Source organism: Nycticebus coucang, chromosome 7 (assembly GCF_027406575.1).
Source record: "Nycticebus coucang isolate mNycCou1 chromosome 7, mNycCou1.pri, whole genome shotgun sequence".
Classification (NCBI taxonomy): domain Eukaryota; kingdom Metazoa; phylum Chordata; class Mammalia; order Primates; family Lorisidae; genus Nycticebus; species Nycticebus coucang.
In genome coordinates this window covers 135,588,720-135,616,622 of record NC_069786.1, presented here as the reverse complement: position 1 = coordinate 135,616,622, position 27,903 = coordinate 135,588,720, and the positions used below count along the sequence as shown (strand labels likewise).

Here is a 27,903-nt window from a genome sequence, read left to right as displayed (position 1 = left end):
CGATGGCAAAGCCGGCTCTCAGGTGGGGCAGGGGGCGCAGGGACAGGGCCGGGTTGTGGTCACTCCCTCCAGCAGACTCACGTCATACACACATAAACATGGCTCTGTCTCGTGACAGAAGACTTTCTAAAACTCATCATCTTACACGAATTCATTAATTTCTGAAATCACAAATCCCTGGCCAGTCTCAGATTAAAACGGCATTGATGACTAGTTATTAGTTTGACATTACCCACTCTTGGTACTTCCATGAGAGAGGAAGTTTCACATATGTGCATATAATTGTAAATAGTCTAAGATAATATAACACCTTAGTTCAACTAAATATTTTAGTTCAACTGAACCATGATAGAAGGAACCACGTAATTATGTAGACAGTGGTGTGATGTGATGTGGAGATTGTTCCTCTGATTCTTTGTATCTTACGACTTGTCAGAAAGAGCTGCTTTTGTCATTCAAAAAGAAGATGCTCACCAGAACTAAGGTATTTTTTCTGTAAGGCTTGGTTATATAAACCTAACAAGATAGTGCGCACTGATATTCAGTCCTTATTATGGAGTTGACGTGAAATATATTTCTTAATCTTCTAATTAGCATATAGTAAAATGAACTGTAGACATTAAAATATGTAGAAACTAGCCTTGGTGCAGTTTAGAAATAATTTTCATCAGTCATTTCTCAAACATTGATACATCAAATCCATTTAAAAATGTCATCTTACCCTCTTTCCGGACCTGGCCGAGAGGGTGTCATCGCTACAACAAGGACCAAAACATTTGTCAGAAGGAGCCCAAGCGCCAGGACGTTTACCTAAGGCTGTTGCTCCAGCTGTACAGATTTCTGGCCAGAAGAACCAACCACGTTGTGCTGAACACGTTGTTTATGAGTCACACCCATTGGCTACCACTGTCTCTTTCTCAGATTATCAGGAAGACAAAATTTCCTGGGGACCATAACAGATGATGTGTGGGTTCAGGAAGTGCCCAAACTGAAGGTGTGTGCCTTGCGCCTGAGCAGCCAGGCCCACGCCCATATCCTCAAGGCAGGGGGCAAGATCCTCACCTTCGACCAGCTGGCCCTGGACTCCCCCGAGGGCCGAGTTAGGAGTGTACCAGCATTTTGGCAAGGCCCCAGGAACCGTGTGCAGCCACACCAAACCTCTGTCCCCTCCAAGGGCCGCAAGTTCCAGCGTGCCAGAGGCCGACGGGCCAGCCGAGGCTACAAAACTAACCCTGGAACCTACTGTTTGATTTTGGATGCAAAAAATAAATAAAATAAATAAATAAATGAAAATGTCAACCTATCTCTTGTCTCCTACACAGTAGGAGATACATTTTTTTTTTTTTTTTTTTTGTAGAGACAGAGTCTCACTTTATGGCCCTTGGTAGAGTGCCATGGCATCACACAGCTCACAGCAACCTCCAACTTCTGGGCTGAAGCGATTCTCTTGCCTCAGCCTCCCGAGTAGCTGGGACTACAGGTGCCCGCCACAGCACCCGGCTATTGAGATACATTTTTTTTAATTAATTAATTATTTTTTTTTTATTGTTGGGGATTCATTGAGGGTACAATAAGCCAGGTTACACTGATTGCAATTGTTAGGTAAAGTCCCTCTTGCAATCATGTCTTGCCCCCGCAAAGTGTGACACACACCAAGGCCCCACCCGCCTCCCTCCGTCCCTCTTTCTGCTCCCCCCCATGACCTTAACTGTCATGAATTGTCCTCATATCAAAATTGAGTACATAGGATTCATGCTGGAGTTACATTTTTAATAATAATGAGGACAACCAAGAACACAAAGGTAAATGGAGAAAGCTTAAAATATTGCTTTTATATAATTCTGGATCTTTAAAAATAAGCAAACGAGAGGTTGTGAGACTAGAATTTCTTTGATTATCACACTTGTCAATTCTGGTCAAAATCGTCCTTTATCAACTTCTTGGGTTCATTGATAAAGTCTACGCATATGCCACCTCTATCAGGTACGCTCGTTTGAAATAAATGAAAGTAAATTGGGAAAAAAAAAAATGATTTTAACCAGAGCGATAGTGTACACGCATTAACGCTGGTGATCCCTGTGAATCTTTACCGCCTGTGAACAAACGCATGGAGTTTAAGAAATGAATGAGCTGGTCCAGATGGCGAAGTCATAACTCCCTTCAGACAATATGACCTTCTTCTTCTGGGGCTAATTCCAGCAGGTTTTTATTTTATCTGATTCCCTAAAAATCGTTTACAAGGACGTAAAGCAGGCTGGGAATGTGCGTAACGGCATGGAGAGGCCAGAGGAAGCATGGCTTTCTCAGAGCTAGAACAAGAGCCCTTTTTAGGGCCCAACTCACTTTGACGGCGAACTTTCTCATGGGAGGTGAGTCTTTACAGGGAGGTCTCAGCTGCATCCAAGCCAGGTGGAAACTCAGAAGCCCCCAAAAGCTGGCGAGGGGTACAGTCCTGGCAGGGGTGGCCGTGGAGAGGCTAGTGCTGATATGCACCAACTTAGAGAGGACAGTCACCTCTCAGCTCCCACAGTGTGGGGAGGAACACGGCCAGTTCTCTTAGTACTTTTTTTTTTTTTTAGGAAATCCAGGAATCTAATTATCAATGTGAAATCTCTCACTTTTTAAATGTCTACCTAAATTTTTTTTTTTTATTGTTGGGGATTCATTGAGGGTACAATAAGCCAGGTTACACTGATTGCAATTGTTAGGTAAAGTCCCTCTTGCAATCATGTCTTGCCCCCATAAAGTGCCCCACCCCCCTCCCTCCATCCCTCTTTCTGCTTCCCCCCCTCATAACCTTAATTGTCATTAATTGTCCTCATATCGAAATTGAGTACATAGGATTCATGCTTCTCCATTCTTGTGATGCTTTACTAAGAATAATGTCTTCCACTTCCATCCAGGTTAATACGAAGGATATAAAGTCTCCATTTTTTTAATGGCTGAATAGTATTCCATGGTATACATATACCACAGCTTGTTAATCCATTCCTGGGTTGGTGGGCATTTAGGCTGTTTCCACATTTTGGCGATTGTAAGTCTACCTAAATTTTTCAAAAAGAAATGATGTTTTAAAGTTTTTCTTAGAGAACCCCAATTTTCAGTTTTGAAGAAAGAGAGAAAATTGAATCTGCAGGAGGCAAAAAATAAAAAAGAGGAATTTGAAAGCATCAAGGAGCGAGTGCAACGCATCCTGTTGTGAGTTGCACCAAGTAAGTTTGTTCCTGGTCTCTTGCCTCCACTTTCAGCAGATCTTATTCACCCATCCCAAGCCTTCTGCTGACTCATCTGCCTCCACTATAGAGAACAGAAATGAACAGTCCAATTTCTGAGTTGCCCCTGTATTTGCCTTGTGACACCTGAAGAGTGCCTGCTGTCCTGAACAAAAAGATAAAAACTTACTAGAACACAGCTCATTACCTCCATTTCCTTCCCCTTCCTTCTCTTCGGAATTGTGAGTGAGAGGTCTGGAGGTGCAGCAGCCCTCTTATGACCATGAGAACAAAGGCCCCATAACAAGAATAGTGGGATAGGAAGGCAGAAAGAATGTGTGTCCTCAGCGACACACCTGAATGGCTTTACTATCCCTAGGCTGTTCACCTCTAGACTTCTTGCTATGTCTTATCCTGGGCAGAGCCTCAGGCAAGAATTAACTGCGGGCTCTTAGTTCGAGCTTGCGAGAGTAAGGAAAACTGGCAGTGGGCCACGGAAGGGTGAGAAGTAGGAGTTATGTATTTGCCAGATGCTCACTGCCCCACAAATGGGCTGTGAGGTTGTTTGGCCAGTATGTCCATCTGGACATATGAGAGGGCTTTGGCCAAGCTGTAGAGATAAATGTCTTAGAATAATCTGTGAAAGGGAAGAAGTAAAAGGTTATTTACCATCTCAGCTCCTTTTCATCTCTGGTTTCTGATTGGTCAATTATCTCCCCTGCAAGGTGCAACCTCCACCTAACTTCAGGTTTCCTCCTCAGCCCCTGCCGCTGTTTTTCTGGATGCCCCCTGGCATGTCCTATGATGTGGTGTGAGGCGAAAGGGCAGTCAGAACTCCAGGGGCACAGATGGTCACTCTGGCTGCACAATAGCAGTTGGGGGCCTTCTGGCTGTCTCAAGGCTGCAGTGCCAAAGGGACTCAGGGAGGTGCATGAAGCGTGACTGACACCCTTGGCCTGCTGGGACTGACCTGCTGGTCTGAGAGGTCAGCGTCTGCGGCTGAACTATTCCAGTTGATGACCTGATATGCTGTCTGGGAGCTCTGCGTGTGTGCACACATGCAAGAGACTTCTCGCAAAGCTAAATGTATTAATCTTAATTTCTTAAATGTTGTTTGTCTTTGAATGGTATCTTTTTTGCTTTAGTGATTTTTAAATGTCCTTTATTTAGGAACGTATTGGTAGTGATAGATTGTATTCACATACTCATGTGTCTCTTGGTAAACAAGTTAAAAACACTTTCTCTTGGTAAAGATGCCCACAGATGCCCACATTCACCTCGGACCATTACCCTTAGTCACCATCACCCTCCCAAAGATATTCAAAATTATGGGTTTTCATGGAAAATGTCTAAATTTTTTTCATAGTTACTTACATAAAAATTTTCGCATACATGGATGTTTCTCTTCTGAATTGTCTTTTCTGTTCCATTTACCTATTTGTCTAAGTTAAAGAAATAAATAAAAAGAAATTAAGTAGAATATAAGCATAAGAGAAAAAATATTTGCAAATCACATGTCCAACAAAGGATTTGTATCCAGAATATACAAAGAACACTCAAAACTCAACAGTAAGAGAGAAAAAAAATCCAATTTTTTTTTTTGAGACAGAGTCTCACTCTGTTGTCCAGGCTAGAGTGCTATGGTATCAGCTTAGCTCACAGCAACCTCAAACTCCTGGGCTCAAGCCGTCCTCCTGCCTCAGCTTCCCCAGTAGGTGGGACTACAGGCACCCAATAAAAACCCAATTTAAAAATAAGAAAAGGCATGAGCAGACACTTCACCAAAGAGGATATAACAACGGAAAGCAAGTCCATGAAAATAGCCTCAGCATCACCAGGAATATGGAAGTTAAAACCTTGATGACACGCCATTGCACACATTAGAATGGCTAAAATAAGAAGTGAAATGAATACATATTACAAACATGAGTCACTGACTAGAGCAGGAAGCCTGAGGCACCGGGTCCTGGCGGGGATGCAGAGCTGCTGGTGATGGGCTGCAAGCGGCACTCTGCTCAGGAAAACAGGATGGACTTCTTTGTAAACTTGAGTATACACTTACCGTAGGACCCAGACATCTCACTGTGTTCCTCCTAGAGAAATTAAAATCTAAACACAAAGCTGTACACAAATGTTTATAGCAGCTCTAATAATAATTGCCAAAATGGAAACAACCCAAGTGAGACCCATTTTTAAGGTTGCTTCTGCCAAGGTGGTTTTTGCTGATGTAGAAGAGGATATCAAGGAGCAGGTGGCACATTTAACATGCTTGACAAGCTTAGGCGACAAAAATTTGAAGTCTGAGGTTTGCCAAGGGCAAGAAGCCTAGTAAATAGCCCCTGTGTTAGGTGGAAATCCCAAGGAGCTGAACCCTAGGAGCCATAACAGGGCAATAAATTCTTTCTTTCTTTCTTTTTTGAGACAGAGTCTCACTTTGTGGCCCTCCGTAGAGTGCCCTCCGTAGTGTGATGTCAAGCTCACAGCAGCCTCAAACTCTCAGGCTCAAGCAATTCTCTTGCCTCAGCCTCCCAAGTAGCTGGGATTACAGACATCTGCCACAACACCTGGCTATTTTTGGAGACGAGGTCTTGCTCTGGCTCAGGCTGGTCTCAAACCAGTAAGCTCAGGCAATCCACTTGCCTCGTCCTCCCAAGTGCTGGGATTGCAGACATGAGCCACAGGGTAGCCAGCAATAAATTCTTAACAATATGCACTCCAAGATACAAAGCCCTTGTTTGCAACCTTTGCTAATGTACATGGTCCTGACACTCCTCCCAAGGCCGATCTCATGCTGCCAATAAGCACCCATCTCTTGCCCAACGCACAGCTGGGAAGAGAGTGTGCATAGTCAGCTCTACTTGGCTCCATCACACCCCTTCCTAGATGTTAGTCTAACTCTGAATCATCAGGATGTGCAGATAATCTTTCAAATCCTGAAACTGGATAAAAGTGACCCCTGGCTGTCAGTGACTCATAGCAAACTCACAGGTGACTCATGAATAAATGAACTCCTCTGAAAGAAGAAAATGTACGACGGTTATCAATTTCGTCCTGAAAAAAAAAAAAACACTCTTCACACATAAGTAAAGATAACCAGGCAGATAAGTAAACACGACCTCGTGAATGAGAACCAGCATAAACAACAGACAAAAGAAACCTCTCCAGGCATCCAGAGAACGGAGTGACCAGGGAATAAGCCAGGCCTGGAGAGAAACACAGCGTCTGTGTGATTCCATCTTCCCAAAGGTCTAAAGTGGCAAAATGAAGTTATAGTGTTTGGAGATGCCTATGGTATTTAGGAAAAAAGGTATAAAGAAAATAAGTGAGAACAATAAAGTTTGAGATTACAGCTGGTCCTAGAGGTGAGAAGGGCTGTGCCTGAGACAGGTGTGCATAGGAAGGTGCTGTCTCTTGTCCTGGATGGTGGTGACTCTGGAGGTCAGGGCACAGCAAGTTAATAAGCTATACATGAATGTTAGATACATTTTTCTCATTGTGTTCTTAGGGTAAAAGTTAAAAATAAAACATCACGTCCAAGTAATTTTTATCCCAGTAATACAGAGGTTAATCAACATTTGAAAAATATATCACTGTAATTCTCTACATTAATAGTTTAATAGAGGAAAAAAACTCAGTTTTTCCAAATAAAAGGGCTTTGATGAATTGGAACATATACACATAAGTGAAAACAAAAGTCACAGGAATCTAAGAATAAAAGAAACCATTTTTTTAGAGCATCTAGATAAAGAGCATTTACTTGATAAAAGGATATTGATAGCAATGAGCATACTTAAATTTTGAAGTAGCAGAAACATCTGCATTAATCAGAGAAAAAATAGTTTCCTCACTCTTAAGCAGCATTTTACCAGAAGTTTCAGTTAATTCCATTGCTAAAAAAAAAAAAAACGGAATACAAAGAATAAAATTCAAGCAGAAGAGGAAACATTATTCTTTGCAAATACACAGCTCACTACATAGAAACCGTAAGAGAAGCAGGCAGCTGGGCCTCATGCTGCCTCCTGCCACGTAGCGCATGTGGCGTCCCTGGTGTGGCACAGAGGCCTGCAAACCAAGTCAGCTATGAAGCAGGGCCCAGATTGCCACAGACTGAATGTTTGCATCCCTCCAAAGTTTACATGTTGACACCTAATCCCCAATGTGCTGGCATTTGGAGGTGGGGCCTTGGGGAAGTGGTTCGGTTACGGGGCAGAGGACACTGTCCTTACAAAGGGAGCCCCGGAGAGCTGCCCTCCTCCTTCTGTTACCACGATTTCTTCTTTAATAAATCCTTGGTCTCAGGGATTAGAAGAATGAATCCGCGTCACAGATCAGTGGTAATACAGGATTTATTTTACAGAAAAAAATACAAAGAAAGCACCATAGCTTCTAGCAGAGGGAAAAACTCAAATCAGAAAAAATCTCCACCTGGGTCATTTGTCTAGGGGGTATATATATATATATATATATCTCCTAACAAATGAATGGATATAATCCCTTCCATTCCAGGCCTAGGAAACTACATGAAATTGACCAGGCCTGGGAAATAGGACGTTCCCAATCAGCAGCAAGCTCAAGGGGAGGAAGACAGGTGGGGCTCCCTGAACTGGCAACCTGGGAACCTTCTGCGCTCCCCCCAACCCTCCAACCCGTTGCTTCCTCTGCCGGCTGCTGCCACACCAAGACCCCCAGGGCGGAGACCGCACAGAGCTGGCTGGGGGCCACCCACCCTGTGTCACTTCCACCCTGGGAGGAGGCAGCGAGAAGATGGAAACTGTGAACCCGGAGAAGAGCTTCCATCAGACCCGAATGAACTCCCCAAACTCTAGAACTGCCAGAAATAAATTTCTGTTGTTTATGAGCCACCCAATTAAGGATATGTTCAGAGCAACACACAGTGGCTTTCCTAGATAGCACAATGGCTGACTATAAAACACAATAGGATAAGAGCCCTCCTTCCGAGTATCAACAAAAAGTGCAAACACCTAGGAAGCAATCTGGCAGGACATGTGCTTTGCCCATCTGAACTACAAGACTATGCTGGAGGATTTTTTAAAGTCAGATCTTTTGCAAATAAAGAAAAACATCACATTTATTGATGAGAGGCTTCCACAGACACCAAGTCTGCCCTAAGTAACCTACAAGCTCAATGCAATCCTAACCAAAATCCCAGCAAGACTGCATGGACCCTGACAAGCTGTTCCTAACATTCACAATTAAGTACAAAGCTCATGAATAGTGAGGATGGTTTAGAGAAAGGACGGTAGGGAGTGCTTGCCAGCCAGCTATCAAAATGCACTACAACATTTTCTCTCTACGTTCTCTCTACGCTGAGAACACCGCAGCGTAGTCAGCCACCAGTGCCACATTAGTTCTGATGCCATTTCCCAAGGGAATCTGTGGAAGTCCCACATTCTGCTCCCAGGTGGATGGGGTGTGTGTGGACAAGATACCACAGGCTGGGTCACACACAGGCACTGCAGGGGACCTTGAGATCAAGTCCACAGGCACCAAAACATTGCAGAGGATGTGGGGCACTGCCAGAGTGTGGCCCTGGGGCTAGGATGGCGGGATTCTTTAGGGAAGTTTCTCTCATAATGCAAATAGCAATTGGCTTCAGCTGATAGGGGTGGTTCACATGCACACGTGCCCACATCAAAGAGAATGTCAGACGTGTGTCCCTGTGACACAGAGAACAGATTAATAATACATGACCTTTATCATCATAACAATTGGGGGGAGCGGCTTGGTGGCTCATACCTGCACTTGTAGTACTCTGGGAAGCCATGAGTACTCTGGGAGACAGGTGGATTGCTTGAGCTCAGGGATTCGATACCAGCCTGAGCAAGAGTGAGACTCTCATCTACTAAAACACAGAAAAATTAGCCAGGTTGTGGCAAATGCCTGTAGTCCCAGCTACTCGGGAGGCTGAGGCAGGAGGATCATTTGAACACAGGAGTTTCATTTGAACACAGGTTGCTGTGACCTATGACACCATGGCACTCGACCCAGGGTGCAGAGTGAGACTCTGTCTCAAAAAGAATTTTTTTGGAATTTCTTTTGAAAATATTTACTTGGTTTCAACTTTTTAATTTTTTATGGTGGTAAAATAGAACATGAACATTTAAACCATTTTAGGTGTGGATTTCAGGGGCATTAAGTATTATGCTTTCACATTGCTGGGAAGCCGCCACCCCCATCATCTCCTGGACTTTTTCCACCATCCCAAGCTGAGACTTCACTAAGCACGAACCCCACCCCACCCCCAGCCCTGGCATCCCCATCCTATAAACTGGACTACTTTAGGGCCTGGCATGAGTGGAACATTGGTCCTTTTCTTTCTTTCTTTTTTTTGTAGAGACAGAGTCTCACTTTATTGCCCTCGATAGAGTGCTGTGGCGTCACAGCTCACAGCAACCTCCAAATCCTGGGCTTAGGCGATTCTCCTGCCTCAGCCTCCCCAGTAGCTGGGACTACAGGCCCCCGCCACAACACCCGGCTATTTTTTGTTGCACTTTGGCTGGGGCTGGGTTTGAACCCACCACCCTCGGTATATGGGGTCGGCACCCTACTCACTGAGCCACAGGTGTCTTATCATGTCACCCCGTGTTTTCGCACTTCATCCACACTGTAGCACGTATTGGAATTTCCTTCCTCTTTAAGGCTAAATAATGTTCCACTGTATGGACAGACAACATTCTGCTTCTTCACTCACCCGCAGAGGGGTGTTGGGCTGTTTCCAGCACCGGAGCTCCTGCAGAATGTGCAGTGAACAGGGTGTTGAAGTATCTGCTCCGGTGTCTCCCGGCAGCTCTTCTGGGTACACACGCCCAGCAGTGGAGTGCAGGATCATATGGTGGCGTATGTAACATATGGTAACATACGGATGGCATGGTTAATGTTTTGAGGAGTGTCTCAATTTCTAAGTGCATTGTTGATCCACCACAATGTGTTAGTTCTATCAAAAGTATGCATGGTTTGTGGCTTAAAAAGAATCACAAAGCTCATGAATGATTTGAGAAAGGAGCATTTTTTTCAGATATAAATAATGTACAATGTAGCATTTTTAGAACAAATAAATACACTTGGAGATGTTTTGCACTGCAGGAAGCTTGTGGCTGCACCTGCTGTGTTGGCAGAATGACAAAGGAAAGTAGCCCCTTGTCCCTCACCACACTGTGTATGGATGGTTTTGTTCATCCAAGTGTCACCAGGATGCTTCCCTGTGGCCTAAGGAGGTGCATGGTCTCAGACCTGGCCCCGCTGTGTGGAGTTGATACAGGGTTCCCCCATTCAAGGCTGAACAAGGGACTCCAGTTACCCTAGGCCTGTGCAATTTCGTGAAGGGATTGCCCTGACATTTTGCCCTGAGCCGGAGGGACTGCATTCATTAATGCTCATTAACACCAAGTCCTGGCCAAACGAATTCTCAAGATCTTGTGCCCCTAGACAAAGGACCCGCGTGGAGTCTTCCTATTTGGGCCTTTCCCTCTACCAGAAGCTCTGGGGCTCTTTAGTCCTCCTGTATTCCTTTCTGTCTAATAAATCCTGTCTTACCACTGATCTGTGGTCCACGGGTTCATTCATGGAATCCCTGAGACCAAGGACCTACTGAAGAAAGAAATTCTGGTAACAGGGTACTCAGGCCTGGCCTCTAGATCCACAGCCTGCCTGTTTGCACCAGATGACATGTACCCTGCAGCCGGTGTCCCCACCATTGGGGCAGGAGAGAAGATACCTCGATGGCTGTCCCTGCTCTGTGCCTCCTTGGGGAGTATACTGATTTGCAGTCATTTCCCACAGAATCCACTGAATCAAGAGTTAAGGGAAGTTTTTAAAATTAAATCCGAAACCACAGGATATATACAAGAGGGTGATGATTATGCCTGGGAGTTTTTATCAGTCACAGCTGTTCCATTATGTTTGTTTACTTTAGTGTAGAAATGGCCCTTTGAAATACATGACCAAAATAAACACACGGGCAGCTGTAGTTAGCATGGGCAAGTGGGCCAGGGAAGGGAGCTGGTGTGGGGAGGGCGTGGGGCACAGTTGCCGTGTCGGCCACAAGATAAAGAACCCTAAACTTTCATCCTGACAGTACCCAAAGAGCAGAAATCTCTTAGGAACAAATCTCATCGGAATCTACAAAGTATGACATTTTGTGGAATGTTACAATTCAGGCAAAAGCGAGACATTTTTTTTAATACCAAATATGGAATTAAATGTGGTGCTGCAGAGAAGCCACACTAATAGTATCACACATTTACACTATCAGTAATTAGCACAGACAAATATTTATCAAGTGCCCACTGTGTACCTGGCTTTTCTACATTGAACCCCCAGCAATGAAAATCAAAGTCAAAATTCCCTTTTCATAGGAAAGCCAAAATCAACTGGAAAACAAGTGATTCCACACCATGATTATAAACAATAAAAGTTTCAATTATGATTAATCTATTTAAATAGTTAAAACTGGTGATCACATATGTACTTTGCCTGAATTAGGGTAAATAAGAGTCAGATTTTTATAAACACCAAATCAACTCTCACCAAAAATCAATAGAAGAAAATAAAAGCAAAAGAAGCCATAAAGGACGAATGTTTTCCTCAAACACATGTACAAGCGTGGCTGTTGTATCTGTTCACATATTACACTTCCTTGACTCAACCTTTGACCTTTGTAGAATGTTAGGAAGTTTTCAGCTCCGAGAAATTGTTGTTTCAAGAAGAAAACGCTGAAACAATTAAATTTGAAATGTGGACATTTGTGTCCTCATCCAAGATAATGAAATTACGGTTTCTGAGAGTATTTTCCTTTCTATTGTAATTGAAACCACTCTACAAAGAAGGAATTACTTGTAAAAACAAGTCGTATTAAATATGTTCCCAAGATATAGGGGATCTCAGTGGTATGATTCTTCTCTGAGGTAATGACCCAGAAAAAAGTGATTTGTGTTTGCTTTTCGTTCCCTGCAACATGAAATGCATCAAAGGAGAGAAAAATAAAACAGCAGGACAGATAAAGGAAGAGAGATTGTGTAGGGCTCCTCAGGAATTACTTGCTCCCAAATGTTGATCTGGTTTTGCTGGAAGAGGGAAGATGGAAAGCACAGCTCAGATTGCAAAGTCAAACTCCAGTCTGGACGCAAACCCGAGAGTGTGCGATGGAGCTGACAGCATTCCCTGCTGGGCCCTGCTGTCTTCCAGAGGGGCTGAGGATTACTAGTCACAGACACACCTGAGCATTAATATCACTGTTCTTCAGAGCACAGAGACTCGTCTCTTAGAAACGTTAATCTTTGATCCTCAGGGCTGGGTCTGCTTTTGTTTTCATCTGAGACACAGATTTATTCCTTGACTAATGTTTATACCGGGTGATTTTTATACTAGATAAAAACGTGGCTGAATTAAGCAGCACTTTTCTAGATTACAGGGAGCTACATAATGCTGATCCTGGCCCCGTACTTCTAAGTATGTATTTTCCAATTTCAAGTTTTACTTTCTGTTAGGAATGCTTTAGGATGCAAGTAACAGATCCCCACCCCTCAGCAGCTTGAATTCATTGGGGGTTATTTTCTCACTTATAGCCAAAGGTCACAACAGCTCCTCATTGGCGCCATCCAGGAATCTGGACGCCTCTCACTTTTCTCCGCCAGTATCCTCAGCAAGTTAGCGTTTGTCTCTGAGTTCACCATCTCCCGACCCCAGTAGGTTAATGCACATCCAGCATCACACCCATGTTCCAGTTTAAAAAAAATAGGGAAGAGCAAAGGAAAAGGGGGACAAGGTATCCAAGTTGAGCCTTTTTATCCAGAAAGCAAAGTCATCCCTCACCAACCAATGTCAATGACTTCCAGATACATCTCATTGTCAGAACTAGGACTCATGGCTGCTCCTAGACCAGTTCCTGGCCAAGGGAGGTAGGTGGGATCACCACCCAACCATGGGTCAGATGGATCATGACTTCAGCTGTAGGCTGTGGGAGGAATTGCCCATCCCTGAGATCTAGAGACAGCCACCCAGGTCTGACAAACTGGCATTCTGTTAACAGAGAAAAGGAAATGGCAACTGGGGGCAGCCGGGTGAGGACAAGAGTGTCTGTCTTTATTTTCTCACCAGCTGCATGAAATGGTTTATCCTATGGAAACAACTTGGCACTGGTGCTCAGGAGGGGACTGAGGGGAATGACTCTTACATGTATAAACTGTATGAAAACTTCACTTTACAGAGAGGTAGAAAATCATATTAACCAGAATCCTTCTTAAGAAGGGAACTGTATCTGTTGGGAGAAGACTTAGGGTAGATAATGAGGCCCAGGGGCAGGGCGTGGGTGGGACTTCCCCGGGAAGGGCAGGCTGGCTCTAGAGGGGGGATTATAATGGGAAGGATGGAAGGCTTGGGGTACAGGGGTCAAGCCCTTTTCGCGTGCCAGCTCCTTCTGTCCTCATGGCAGCCCTGCACGGCTCCGCAAGCCTGGCCAGCTGCAATGCTGACCCTGAGTCCAGGAGTCCATGCCTTGTAACTCCTAAAGGTGGAGGAGAAGTAGGCGGGCAGTGGGACCATCCATCCTCCACGCAGGGCCTCTCCACCAGCTCCCCACGTTTTCCTTAAAGAGACTCAGCTCAAGAAAGGCCTGTGTGGAAACTGGGGGAGGAGAGGAAGCAAGGTGTGTGCTCATCACCTGAGAGAGCGTCAAGGAGGCAGGGACAGGACACCCAGAATCATCCAGATGCTTCTGGGTTTAAGATCATGGGCTTAGAGTTTAAGTCAGGTTTGACCAACTTTGTGACAGATAGGGCCTCAGCTGACTGCCAGGCTGTTCTCAGTCAGGATGGTGCAGAAGACAGAAGATGTGGCCCAAGCTTGAGGAGGAATGGGCTCTTGCTCAGGAGGGCTGGTGCTGCAGGCAGAACATGAGGGTGCAGCTGCCCAGGGCAGCTGGGCCAGGCAGGCAGAAGCATCCAAAGGCTGCAGCTTTGTGCTTCATTCAAGTCTGTGAAACTTATTTCCAAAAGATGTCACTACTACCACAAACTCTGAGCCTCTAATTCTGCACTCACCAAGTTCCTTGAAATCGGAAGCAAAAGCAACATCAATACCACCCAGCCACTGGGACAGGCTTTGGTCCCAAGCCCCAGGTCAGCATGCACAGAGCAGGTGCACCAGGAGGCGGGAGCAGCAGCTTGGCGTGGGTGTCCCTGTGGGACTGGTGGTGCCCTGCAGAGGACTAGGGCTCCCATGCCCAGACCCCAAGCTCCAGTGTCTCAGCAAACTGCTGCTCCTACTCAGGCTCAGGGGGTGGGGAGTGGGTTCCCTGCTCCTGGCAGAAGGACCCGTACAATCGCTGCTCTGCACACTTCTTTCCAGATCTCCAGTAATCACTTGGGACAACTGAGCAAATGTCCAGAGAACACCCTGTCTCTTCCCTTACATGCCATGTTTTGAGGCCATCATGCAGGCACCATGGTTGGCTTCTTGCAAGAGAAGCAGCCAAGCACCAAGAGACCTCGTGTGATGAGAGCAGCGGCTGTCTTCGGACACCCTGGCTGCCGGTCGGCCTTTTGCTATGGGCACAGGAGTGCCTGGCAGATGCAGCATGCTCACTGCACACATGGTGGGTTCTCTAACCCTCGGTCTGCACACAGGGCACCGTTTGGTGTCCCGGCAAGAACTCTAAAGGTGGCCTGAGGTGCTCCTGTTTGATGAAGCAACCATGTCCCCTCACCTGGGCCCTGGAGGGACACCAGGCTTGGAGTCCCCTTGTTGATTCCGAGAAGTGTTGAGGCCCTGAGTAGCTCGAGTCCTGTCCTGCGCCCTCACAGAGCAGCTCCTAGAGATTCAGCCTCCGTCAGGGAAGGTGTCTGCCCTCAGGAGCTCCTTCACAGCCAGGGTCAGGGTGTGCTGCAAGCATAGGTGACCAGTCCTCAGGTGAGAAGCTTAGCAGAGCCATTGTAGAGAAAAGCAGGGTCCAGGGAGGTCCCCTGGAGGAACTGCAGAGGGGCCAGACCAGGCAGGGCTGTTGCCTGGAGCCACAGGGCTGCCCTACCCTGATGAGGACCCTACCCCTAGTCCAGGGGCTCTGGTTTAGCAAGGGATGAAGGGAGTGAACAGGGACCGGGCTCCAGTCAAACACAGAACCACCTTCACCTTTCCCCTAAGCCAAGTACGTGTTAATCTTCCTCTGCTCAGGTTTCTGTAACAAAGGACCACGGGCCAGATGGCTTACACAGCACATGGCCATGTCTCACGGTTGTGACGGCTGGAAGTCCAAAATCAAGGCACCAGTAAATTTGGTGTCTGACAAGAGCCTGCAATTAGCTTCATCAATGGCGCCTACTCACTGTGCCCTCTCAAGGTCAGGAGAGTCACTAAGGTCTCTATTTGTAGAGATGAGGTCTCGCTCTGTTTCCCAGGCTGGACAGCAGCGGTACAAGCACAGCTCCCTGGCTGAGGTCCCTTCACAGGGGCAGGAATCGCATTTGCAAGGGCTCCGCTCTCATGACCTCATCACCTCCCCCAAAGCCCACCTCATAACACCATCACCTTGGGGGTGAAGATCTCAACATGAGCTTCAGGGGACACAGAGGCTCAGTCCATCACACAGTTGTGTGCGTCTGTGTACCTGCAGGCTCGTCATGTGTGTACATGTCAGCACACATGTGTACTGAGCCTCTTTACCCATCAAGGGTATTTTCTTCTTCTTCTTTCTTGACTTACATTCTGCTTTTGCTGTCTCAAGGGCGACATTCTTCCCAGAAAGCCAGGAGCACTGTGGCTTCCTTCCCAGTTTGTTCTTGCTGCCCGAGACCAAAGCAGCAGATGCCACCGTTGTGGGTAAAAGCAGATTTCCCATCAAGTTCATCTACTTGTACTCACTCAGCATACATAGGGGCACTCTGCCAAAACTAGAATTTTTACAAAGGTAGGTTGGCAAATCACATTTCTAGTTTCCCAATTATGTTTGAGTTCACCAGAAAAATCTCTTTAAAAAAACCTACAATATTGAAAAGAATCCTTGGTAAATCAAAAAGTCCACTGTTAATACAAGAAGTAGTCTCTGACTTGGTTAGGCTCCCACATTTCTACGTGGGCTGAGCGCAGGGCCTGTGGGGGATGTTGGTGGGGGTGTGTTTTCTCCCCCCCACCCCCGCAACCACAGAAGGAAGCTCATGTTTGGGAAAAGCCCTGGAGTGGGCAGATGGACAATCTGCCCCGGCCTGTCCCTTACTACTTGTGTGGCTTTGGGAAACTGTGCAGAGTCTTTTGGGAAACAGGAATAATAATGTAGGGAGATATTTAGGTTTTGGGCCAAGAGTCAGTACAGCCCGTGTTAGAACACCAGGCTCGGAGCCTGGCTCACAGGAGAAGCCGTGTGCACACAGACCCCTCCCAGCTCCTGGGTTTCCCTTAAACCACACAGGGTAAAGGGTGAGACCTTCCTGGGTGCAATAAGAGAGTGTCTATAGGGAGGCTTCGGAGCTCAGTCTCAGGACAGCCCCCCCCCCGCCCCCCCCGGCAGCACTCAGCAATGTTCCCCACACTCCTCCTCCTAACCGCGCGGGTCACATCCAGCTCAGCCTGACTTTCTAAACAAGCTCAGCAAAAACGATAAGTCTGTAGCCCCAAACCCAGGACTTCACATAACTGGGCATGGGCACCTGTGATGTGACCTGGAAGGGACAGTGAGTCCAAGTGCTGCCTGGGATGGGAGTCCCAAGGCTCTAAATCATTCAGGACCTTGCTGCCAGGTCACCCCACAGATAGGGAGCCCAGCACCTTTTCTGGAACCAGAGCCCCAGTTCTGTTTGAAAGGGGTGCCACCCTGGAGCGCCAGGTTCAGACCCAGCCTCTGGTCAGCCCCGCACTTGCCATGTGTAGCCAGTCCCCAAACGCATCTCTGTCCTGGCCCGTCTGTGTTTGAGCCACACCTGTTCCCTCAAGTCAGCTCTGGTTCTAATCTTTTTGAGAGCTTTCCTTGGCCCTTCACAGAAATCTAGTGATTTCCTTACTTTCTTGTCACCTGGCATGACGGTGCGCAATCTTGGCTGCCTTAGAGAGCTTTAGAAAGCACGCACCTTCTGTGCTCCCTTTCCCTCCAGGGACGTGATGAGACGTGATGAGAACTATCGGGGAGTGCTGGTCAAGCAGGGCTGGGGACAAGACTCAGGGCTCACAGTCTGGAGGGAGCACAGCACACAGGCAAATAGCCTTCACATCAGAGAGAGGTTTTTGGGTGTTGTGAGGAAGTAAGGACATATTCTGAAGGAAGTTCGAGACAAAAAATTTCTCTCTGTTGGGGAATAAGGAAGCCTTTGAGGAAGAGGAGGGGTTTGAACTTGCCTTCCGTGATGAGGTGGGGGATGTGTGTATATGCCTTGTCTTCCAAACAACCTTTCAACTCCTTGGGTTATGGGTGCACAAAATCTATCTGTTTTTTTTTTCTTATTATCTTGAGTAATTTGAGTTGGAAAATGCTGAAATAAGCACCTATCTATGGAAGGAAGATCTTAAATCTTTGTCCAGAAGATGACAAGGCAGCTGTGCCCCTGTCACTGACCACCTCCAGGAAGGGCTCTTATTTAAGATTCTGTGACAGGAGGGAGGCACATAACATAAAAAGTCTTTCTAATCCATTGCTTGGACCCTCAGCCCCACCTCTCCCAACTCACTGCTTCCTTCCCCGTGGTGTGTGTCTCTGTCTTGGCGTCCTTAGGAGGCTGCCCTGAGGCTGGGATTAGTGCTGGACACTGTGCATCCCCCGTGCTCCACATGCCCCTGTCACGGTCAGGGTCCCTGTGCTCCTCCGTCACAATTGGGGTCCCCACTATTTATATCCAGGTGCTGACATAAATGGCAGCCACTCCCTGTTCCCCTCCTCCCTGATCTGCAGATAGAACCTTGAAAAGCACCAGGACAGTTGGCTTGTATTTACAAGCAATAATTGGCTATCAAATCCATTGTGAATCTGTTTCTAGAATAAAAGAATTCAGAAAGCCAAGGTTCACTCTGGGATCTGGGAGTCTTTGTCCCCCCGCTGCCCCCATGTTTGGAGACATGGTGCTCTGCTGGAATGAATGGTCACCCAGCGGGCATCGCCAGGTCTTCAAGGGCAACAGACAAAAACACAAGAGTCTTTCAGGGTAGGAGTAAGGATTTATAGGCAAAACTGCAGGTATTCTCAGAGTCTTCAATAAAGATATACAACCTGAACAAAAGGTAAGTATTTCACTCAGTCTCTGAAAGCCTGTGAAATTTATTTTTTGCAAGCTTTTACAGTCCGTGGCCTTCCCATTCAATCTTGAATAATAGCACTGAATTGAGCTGTAAAAGCTTCCGAAGTTTGAAGCCTTTTGACAAGTTAATTTAGCAGTATGGTAAAAAGTTTTTCCCCAAGATAGAATAAAGCCATCATATCATGAGCGTAGCAGTCATCCTGAGGAAAGAGAGCACCATTAGGATTAGAAACAACGTGCTTTATGGAGATAGTTTGCGGTTTCTTGTAATCTACTATCAATATTTCAGGAGAAAGATGTTCCCTCATCAGTCAGCTGGAAGTCAATATCTCCACTTAAAACCAACACCCAGGGGCCGGATCACATATATCTCTTATTGGAAAAATAACCGTTCTCTGTACAGTGTTCCTTTCTATACTTCTTTAGACTCTAATTTGAGGGTGTGCGTGCATGTGTGTATTACAAAGACATCTTTATTTTCCTAGAAAAAAACAAGGAGAGGAGAGCGATATTCCTCGGTCTCCTACCCACTATCTGCAGGGGTCCCGCCCTCTCCCCAGGGGCTGGGCTGCTTCCTCGCCCATTCAAAGTGAAACAGAATGAGCTCAACCACTTTCTTCAAACAAGATGAAAGCCAGCTGAGGGCTGTTTTTCTTTTTGTTTGCTGTTGCTTGTAAAAATTAAAGTGCCTCCAAGTGCCTGGCTCTTCTTTACCGTAGGAGGACAGAAAAAGGAACAGAACTGCTGTCTCCCTCCAGCACCTCAGTGGTTACAGCTGAGAACCTTTGGGGACGGGAAATAGTCACCTACAAACAGGAAGAATGGTAAAGATCTGGCTTTGTCATGATGGAGGAAAAAAAGCCAAGAAAAATTAATTATATTTAACAAAGAAATGCTTCAGATGCCATTTGGTCTTATGCCCTGAATATAAATCTCCAAATGTTTCTCACTTGAATCTTTTAGTGGGAAAAAATAAAATTAAAATTAAAAAACAGATGCCCTATTATTGTGTTTATATAGTAATTGGATGGGTTGCTTTGAAGTACTCCTGGGTAGCCAGGCAAGTTCAGCAGAGGTTCAGGGATCCAAGCCCTGGAGGGTTTTGCATAGAGGATCTCTTGTGGAATAAAACATCTCCAGTGCTAAAGAGACCACATGAACTTCCCCAGGACAGATTCAAAGTCTTGTGTGACGAGGAGAAGAAACTATGTTTAAATGACTCTTATCTTTGGTATTACGAACAAGAAAGTGGTTTTCATTTTAGTGAAAACCTATCAACCATTTTAGGAAGAAAATATCTGATGTGTCGGACTGAAGTAACAAATGCATGATACTTATTAAAAGCAGACACTTTCGAGCCAGCTGGACCTGGGTCCAGGCCCCATCCCTGCCCTTAACAGCCATTCCTTGTATAATCCTCTCCAGTCCTGCAGACACTCACTAAATGCCCACTGCCCGCTGCTCAGTGCAAGGGTTTCTGGAGTGAACATAGGACAGATACATCCAGACATGTCCTTGGGCAGGTCTGTTCTTGTTTCTTCAGCTGTCCATGACCTTGTCTGTACAAGGTGCATACTAAGAGCACCACCTGTCTCAGGTGGTCCCGAGCATCACACGGACACAGCGTGGCGCCTTCAGACACAGTCACCGCACAGGTGCTTAAACTATGATGGTGTGCAGCTTTCAATAGGTATGCTTTACAAGCTAGGGCAACATGTGCACGCCCAAATGCTTACAAAGAATAAAAGAATGATAAAGAATATTTTCACTTAAAAGTGAAATCCTGATAAAACACCATTTTTTATAGTAAGTTTCTTATAAGCAATAGTCAAATCCTCATGGTCACTTGAAAAATAAAGTTAACTATTTTCCCATATTTATGTCTTTATCTGAATTATGATTTGATATTTTGGAATTTCTCTTACATCTTAGAAACTACTTGTTAGTGAAAATGTAATTTTGTTTCAGAAAGAAATAACTGACTTTGGTAGCGTTACTTCTTGAGACTGATACCCGGTGAAACTGTGTGAGCTTCTCTGGGTATCAGTGTGCCACTGCTGACACTTCTAAATGTCAGCCACTCTGCTTATTCCCGACATTCCCAAAAGACCTTGAGTTGTCTGCAGTTTGTGGCTGTTTGGAACACAGCTGCCATAGACGTTTGTGTCTGGGCTTGGTATGAGCACAGGTTTTCATTTCTCCAAGGTAAATACCAAGGAACTGAATTTCTGGGGCCCCTGGTGGATGTGTGTTTACCACTGGGAAAACCTGCAACAAAGCAAAACCGCTGTTTTTTGGGACAGCTGTGCCATTTTGCGTCCCCAACGCCACATTGAGAGGCCACTGCTCTGCTGGCTCCTGGTCAAGCATCGTCCCTACTGCCTTGTGTTTGAGCCCTTAAGACAGGTGTGGTTTTAATTTGCATTTTCCCGATGGCTACTGATGTTGAACAATTATGACAAATTTGTTAATATTTTTCTTTATAGTTTATGCTTTTTGTGCTCCATATAAGAAATCCTTCCAAAGGTCATTAAAACTATTGCTGCTACATTTCCTTCTAAAACTTTTAAGTTTTACTTTTTACACACAGGTTACTTTTCTGCCAAGTTTATGTGTTTGGTGTGCGGGAGTAACTTTACTTTTTTCGATGTGGATAATCAGTTGTCAAGCAGCAACGATTTAGGAGTCTTTCTCCTTTGCTCTGTAAGGTGTCTCTGTCACAGACCAAGTTTCCACACACACACACACACACACACACACACACACACACGAGTCTCTGTCTGGACTCTGTCCCGTTACATCGCTCTGTTTGTCTAAGTCTCATGCCAATACATGCAGTCCAACTCCTAAAGCTTTGAGTAGATCTTGACATTTGTTAAAAACACTCCCCTCCATCATGTCATTTAACAAAATTGCCTTGCCTATTCTCAGTTATTTGATATTTCATGATTTTCAAAAGGAACCCACCAACAATTGCACTGAAATTTAAAAACATGTTGGAAACCACCACCATTTTGACAATTTTTGGTCTTTTCATCCACGGACATGTTATTTATTTGTCTCCAAGATGCCATGGAGTAAAAAATGCACCATTATTTTACACGCTGTTGAGAAAAGAAAAAGTGCTATTGATTGATCTGTGACAGAAAGTTAAGGAACAATCCATTTTAAGATATATCTGATTTGTGAGATATTAAAAATGGGGAAAAATGCATGTTTCAGAATTGATGAAATTTTGTGTATACCTCCAATCATTTGGGTCCTTTATAAATACCTTTGTATAAACTTTTGTAATTGTTTCTGTAAATACCTTATACAACTTTGTTAGATCTATCCCTATGAATCATGAAGTTTTTGCATTATAAATGGTACCTCCTTTAAAATTCTGAGTGTTTCAGGCAGCGTCTGTGGCTCAAAGGAGTAGGGCACCAGCCCCCTATACCACAGGTGGTGGGTTCAAACCCAGTCCTGGCCAAAAACTGCAAAAAAAGAAATTCTGAGTGTTTCTCACTGGTGTATAGGAGCGTGATGCATTTTGATATATGGAGCTTATGTCCAGCAGCCTCGCTTGGCTTCCTATTAGTCTAATCATTTGCCAGGATTCTTCTGGAGTTGTCTTTTTGTAATTGATTTCTAGGTCTATCACGTTTTGGTAAAAGAAGACAGTCTGCGTGGCGTCAATTCTTTGGAATGTGGTGAGATTTGTTTTGTGGCCTAGTGAGTAACAGTGGCCAGTGTTTATAAAGGTTCCATAGGTGCCTGAAAGGAATGTGCATCCTAATTTCTGAGTAGGATTCTTTTGTTATGTGAACATTAGTGGATGTTAAGCTTGTTGATTTTATTATTCACTCTTGTGTATCAGTTATTGAAAGAGAAGTATCCTTCAGTATTGCAGGTTTATACATTTCCCCCTGGAACTTTTAAAATTTTGGCTTTATATATATTGAGGCTAAATTACTAAATAGAAAAGGTTTAAATTAATACACCTTCCTGGTGAATTGTCCTTCTTACCATTATGTAGTATCTACTTTTTATCTCTAAAAATGCTTTTTTTCCTTACAGTCAATTTTTACTGATACTATAACAGTGACTTCTTTTGATTAGAGTTGGCTTAGAACATCATTTTTCACCCCTTCAGACCATCAACTTTTCAGCATTCTCATGTCTAGTGCTATCACTTGTGAACAGCAGGGAGGTGGCATTCACTTTTAAGCCCAGACTGATGCTTTGCCTTTAATTGGCAGATTTTGCCCATTTACGTTTATTGTGAATACTGATCTACTCAGACTTATTTCCCAATTTGGTTTTTGGTTTCCTGTTTACCCTGCTCTTTCTATGCTTCTTTCAATCTTCTTCCCTATTTTCTGTGGGTTTGCTACCTACCTTCTCTCTCTCCTTTCTTTTTCTCTGCACCCTCTATGTCTTTGGAAGTTACATATTCTATTTCATGTCTTTAGGGTTTTTTAAAAAAACTTTAGTGAGTGATGTTTTATATGCCTGAAAACATATAAAGTTAAACCTCTCAACAATACGAGGGTCATGGAAAGCTTCAACTGCAATGCTTCTGGTGCTTGGTATGAGCCATTTGTCCCTGTGCACCACACATCACCAACCCCATTTGTACTCCTATGCAGTAGCTCATGCCTGGTTAGATTTGCTCACGTGGTTCCTGTGCTCTACATAGCTAATTTACTGTCTTCACCATGGCAGGGGTCTAGAGGGCAGGGTTGAGGTGCAGGGATCAGGAGGGCCATTACAAACGCTCATACACGGACATCCCTCCCATGATAACCAGTTATCAATTGGTATTGACCCATACCAATTCTGTCATCTGCTAAGTGCAGCCATCTCAAGCTTAAACCAACATTCACATGTTGAAAGAACTCTGCACTCCTAAATTGGGAGATGCAGTCATTCTTTTCAGGCATAGGAGGAACATTTACAAACAGTAGTCATGACCACTTACTAGGCCACAAACATTAACATGTACCAGTGACTCAGTACCATGCATATTCAGGGGCTGGAGAAGGGACAGGTGGGTCTGCAGATGCTTAGATCCTCCAGGACATAAATTGGTGTTGTAGGAAGAACTCTAGAATGGCCCCAGGACTCCTGGGGGGTGGGCAGGGCTTGTGATTATGATGGGATACCACTCCTGTGGTCCTGTCACCTTAGCAGAGGCAAAACTTTTGTCTCTTAGGATGTCCAGCTGGGCCTAAGAATTTATAGAGCATAAGACAGATTAACAGGAGAAAAGCATGTGGATTTATTTAATGAGTTTTATGGAACTCAGGGGCCTTCAAGGAAATGAAGACCCAAAGAACCAGCAAATTCTAAATACTTCTATGCCAGATTAAACAAAGAGAGGCAGTTGCAGGAGAATAACTAAATCATGTGGGGAGGGTAAAGGAAGATAAGAATAGTTTTAACAAGGTCTGTTCTACAGAATTCTCTCAGCTATGGCTTCCCATCAAAGAGTGTTTCTTCTGCTGCTGGTACAGAGAGGGTGCAGCTCATGCAGGAGTGTTTCCCTCATTTCCCAGGAGTTAGAGGCGGTTGGAGAACCCTCCCTGAATGATCTTTATGCCCAAGTGGCATCCTTTGGGGGGCACATACTGCCATCCTTCATTACCTCATGGGTCAGCAGTGATCTGCAGAGGTCACCCTGGCGCCTTATCAGTGGACTTACAGATAATCAAAGGGACAGTGTCCTGAGGGCATCTGACCTAATAAAGGGAGCTCTTAAAAGAAGTAAGAGAGAGGCTGGGCTGGGAGCTCATACCTGTGATCCCAGAACTTAGAGAGGCCAAGGTAGGAGGATGGCTTGACCCCACAAGTTCAAAGCTGTAGTGTTTTCACTGCATTCTCTACACAAAGTTTCACTAGGCTGGAAACCAGGTGTTGGCTAGACTACAGTCTCATCTAAAGTTCAGGGTCCACTTTCAAGTTCACTGGTTGATGGTAGAATTCAGTTCCTACTATCTCTGTCACTGCACCCTAGCCTGGGTAACAGAGCAAGAACCATCTCAAAAAAAGAAAAAAGGAAAAGCAAACAGAGGAAAGGATATGAAAGGAGAGAAAAGGAGAAGAAAAGAAAAGGAATTCTCCTGTGGCCTTGAGGGAGCAGACGCCCAAGAGACGGGTGGTAGAGAATGGTGTGTGGCCTCTAAGAGCCCAGAATGAGCCCCAGTTAACAGCCAGCAAGAAAGCTGAGACTTCAGTCCTACAATTGAAAAGACCTGAATTTTGCCCCCAATTTGTGAACTTGAAAGAGGACTCTGAGCCTCAGATGAGACCGCAGTCCTCCTTCCACACAGAAGGAAGAGATCACAAAGGCACTAAGTCTATTACGTGGTGAGCAGTGACTCACACAGGGCAGGACGCACTTACACCTGCCTTGTGTGGGATCTTCTCCAACCTGCCCCAGGGTCAGAGTCCTGTAAGTGGAGTTTTCCAAAGGTCTGTGTGTCCCCTTCCAGGGTGGGTTACTCTGAATGGCCACTGTACCTTGGGGAGGACCGGGGAAGAGGGACTCTACTGACTGGTTGTGCTGTCTGCAGAGACCTTCTCAGCAGGACTCACAGCTCAGAACTGACTCAGGTCTGGGCATCGTGGGAGGGGTTGTGATTTTCATGTGACAGCCGATGTCAGCCTCTGTTCACCCACCACCAGCCCTCATCAATGTATGGGAAAGTATTTCCCTGGCCCTGGGATATCCTTGGAAATACCTGAAAATGGAGACCCTGGCTTGTTGTCCTGGCTTGGGACCTATTAGGGACTTACATGCACCTTGCCCCAAGCAGTGAACCCATACCAATTATCCCCTGCCAATCAGGAACCGGGCACCCCCAAGAACACTCAGGGACCCAGGTCCATCAAGGCTCCCCCATTCTGCCCTCTCCTTCTCAAGGACACTGCTACCTCCTTTAAGAGTCATCTCCTTACCACCTGAGTGCAGGAGAAGTCCCCTTGTCCCCTGAGGGAGCCTTGTGTGATAAATGCTCCCCAGCATGTCTGCACCAGGGCTCCTGACCCTTCCTCAGTGCCCGTCAGTGCTCAGGGCCTGCCACCTCCTCCTCCACGCTTCTAGGCATTCTGACATCCCACTAGCATCTCCCGCATCCCAACCAGGATATTCAATCCTGAGCCACAGAGGAGGGTCCGCATGGCAATGCCCTCTCCTCTCCAGGTCTGTGCTGCTCCCACCAGGACCCTTGGGATTGGTTCCCTGATTCCTGCCCATTCAATGCCTGTCAGCCTCTGTGGGTCTTTGATCAGCGACTTCTTCTTCCTGAAGTTGGAACTCTTAGCCCTGCCTGTTCAAGGTTGGAGTCACTCTGGAAGCAATGAGGTGAGGCGGGGTGGGCCTGATACCGCCACCTTCCCAGGGGATGCCTTATGAGGCCCTGCCTGAGCTGGGGTGTTGTAGGGTCTCCTGGCACTGAGTGGTCTCTGGATTAGCAGGAGGCCACTGTGCTCCCCAGAGCATGTAGGAGGGTGCAGGTTGGAGGTCCTCAAGCACATCTTCCAAAGGTTCCCCTTCTATGTCTAGGACTTGCTCCAGCCCCACCATGCCCTTGATTTTAGCACCAGAAACTTGCTAGGGTGTGAAGCCAGTCTCCGTGGTCCCCTGCCGCCCTTGTGACCCAAGCTTGGGCCTCACTCTGGCAGAGTCAGCTGTCCCGCTGCAGAAGCTGGGCCTCTTACAGTGCTGCCTGCCACATGAGGCCCCCAGGTGTCCGCCTGCACAGCCTATTGTGTCACCTACCAGGGTTCTGCTGTGGTGAATAACCTCAAAAGCAGTGCCACCATCCTTACAGCCACCACGGCCCCGATCTTCCAAGTCTTAGAGCTCTGCACACCCAGAGCTTGCCTTCTCCCTGATCCCAGCCCACCTCGATGTGGGTCTTGGTAAGAGAGATGCTAGAATATACCGGGGCTATCACTGCCCCACACACCTGAAGCAGTGGTGGCCTGTGGCTGATCGATGGGACCTCATCCTGCAGGTTAGCTCCCTGGTCCCCATTTTTGTACCTTGGGGTGGGTTCCTGCCTGGAGAGTCCTCAAGACTAGGATTTTGGTTAGGAGGTGACCCCAGAACAGGTGTTAGGGCAGAGGGGAGGTGAGAGGACAGTTGGGCAGCTAACATGGACGCAGTATGTGCAGATTGCCACTTGGGACACTGCAGCTGCTCCTGATGGAGCCCCTGGAACACGCCCAGAGCCACCACAGAGTGTCCCTCTGAGGGGTAAGGGAGCCTGGGTGTTTACCCATAGTTACTCTGAGCTGGTTGTTGAAAGCTCCTCCCAGGGAATCATTTCCCAGCTTCCTGGCCACCCTGTGTGCAGGTCAGTCCCCTGGCATAGCCGGGCGGAATGTGGGGTGTGGGTGGGTGCCTGGCTTGCTGTCCGTCCCTCCCACGTGTGTCCTTCCTTCCTTCCTTCAGTGTGTGTCTTCCAGTAGTAAATTCTCAGTGTTTCCCTGACAATGTCATGACTTGACCTCCAGCGTGGAGGGTAGGTTTGGCTGGCGTGGAATTCTGCAATAACCAGAGTTTTCTCTCAGCACTTTGGAGATGTGATTCTGGCTTCTGATGTTGCTGTCAAGAAGTAAGTCTGTGATCAGTCCAGTTGTCCTTCCCCAGAAGGCCACTTGTCCTTCCTGGGTGGCTGGGAGGAAGCTTCTTTCTTACTGGCCAGGGGTGCCAAAAAACATTGTTACTACCAGGGGTGCCAAAAAACATATACACCATTTAAGCCATTTATCTATGTATTGCTTCTGGAAGTTGAACTGAATTATGGCAGCAATGTGTAGTGTGACGTTCGCTCAAAAGATGACATTAATCTAATGAACACTGGTGTCACCATGTGACAGGCAGGATGTTCCAAAAAAAGGGGGAAGCACAGGTGTTGTTCGAGGAGTGCAAGACCATTTTGAAGTGGTGTTGGAAATTCAAGAATGTTGTTGGAGTACAAGCCCAACAGAGTGTCCAATAGAAGCTCCACTAGGCCTGACAACTGCCGGCACTGGGGACAAGTGTGAGACGCGTGGTGCTGTGTGCAATGTGCACAGGGAAGGCCCGGGGCCTCGCATGGCAGCAAGCCCTGCTTCTCCTGCCGTGCTGTGGGGCAGTTCCCACACCGGCCAGGCAGTACACCTGAGACGGAGCCAGCAGAGCGAGCACAGGACGTGTTCTTAATACAGCAAAATGGGAAGCTTGCTTCCCAGGATTATTACATGCAGCACGATGTGAGAGCCATCTCCACGAGAACTTGCTGAGACAACGCACAGGACAAAGAGGTGTGGCGGAGTCTCCCCCACATTCTCCTGACTTAACACCCCCTGCCTTGCACTTCCAGGAACCTTACAGGATGCGGTATGCTATAGAAAACCGGACACACCTGGGACACTTTGGGAAGAAATTGAAACAGCATGGGCAGCATTACGAGGGGTCACTGTAA

The 27,903-nt window shown here is 46.2% G+C and overlaps 1 pseudogene; it reads left to right on the top strand.

The window, feature by feature from the left end:
- The first annotated feature begins 2 nt into the window (after positions 1-2).
- LOC128589793 (ribosomal protein L18-like) lies at positions 3-27,903 on the top strand (annotated as a pseudogene).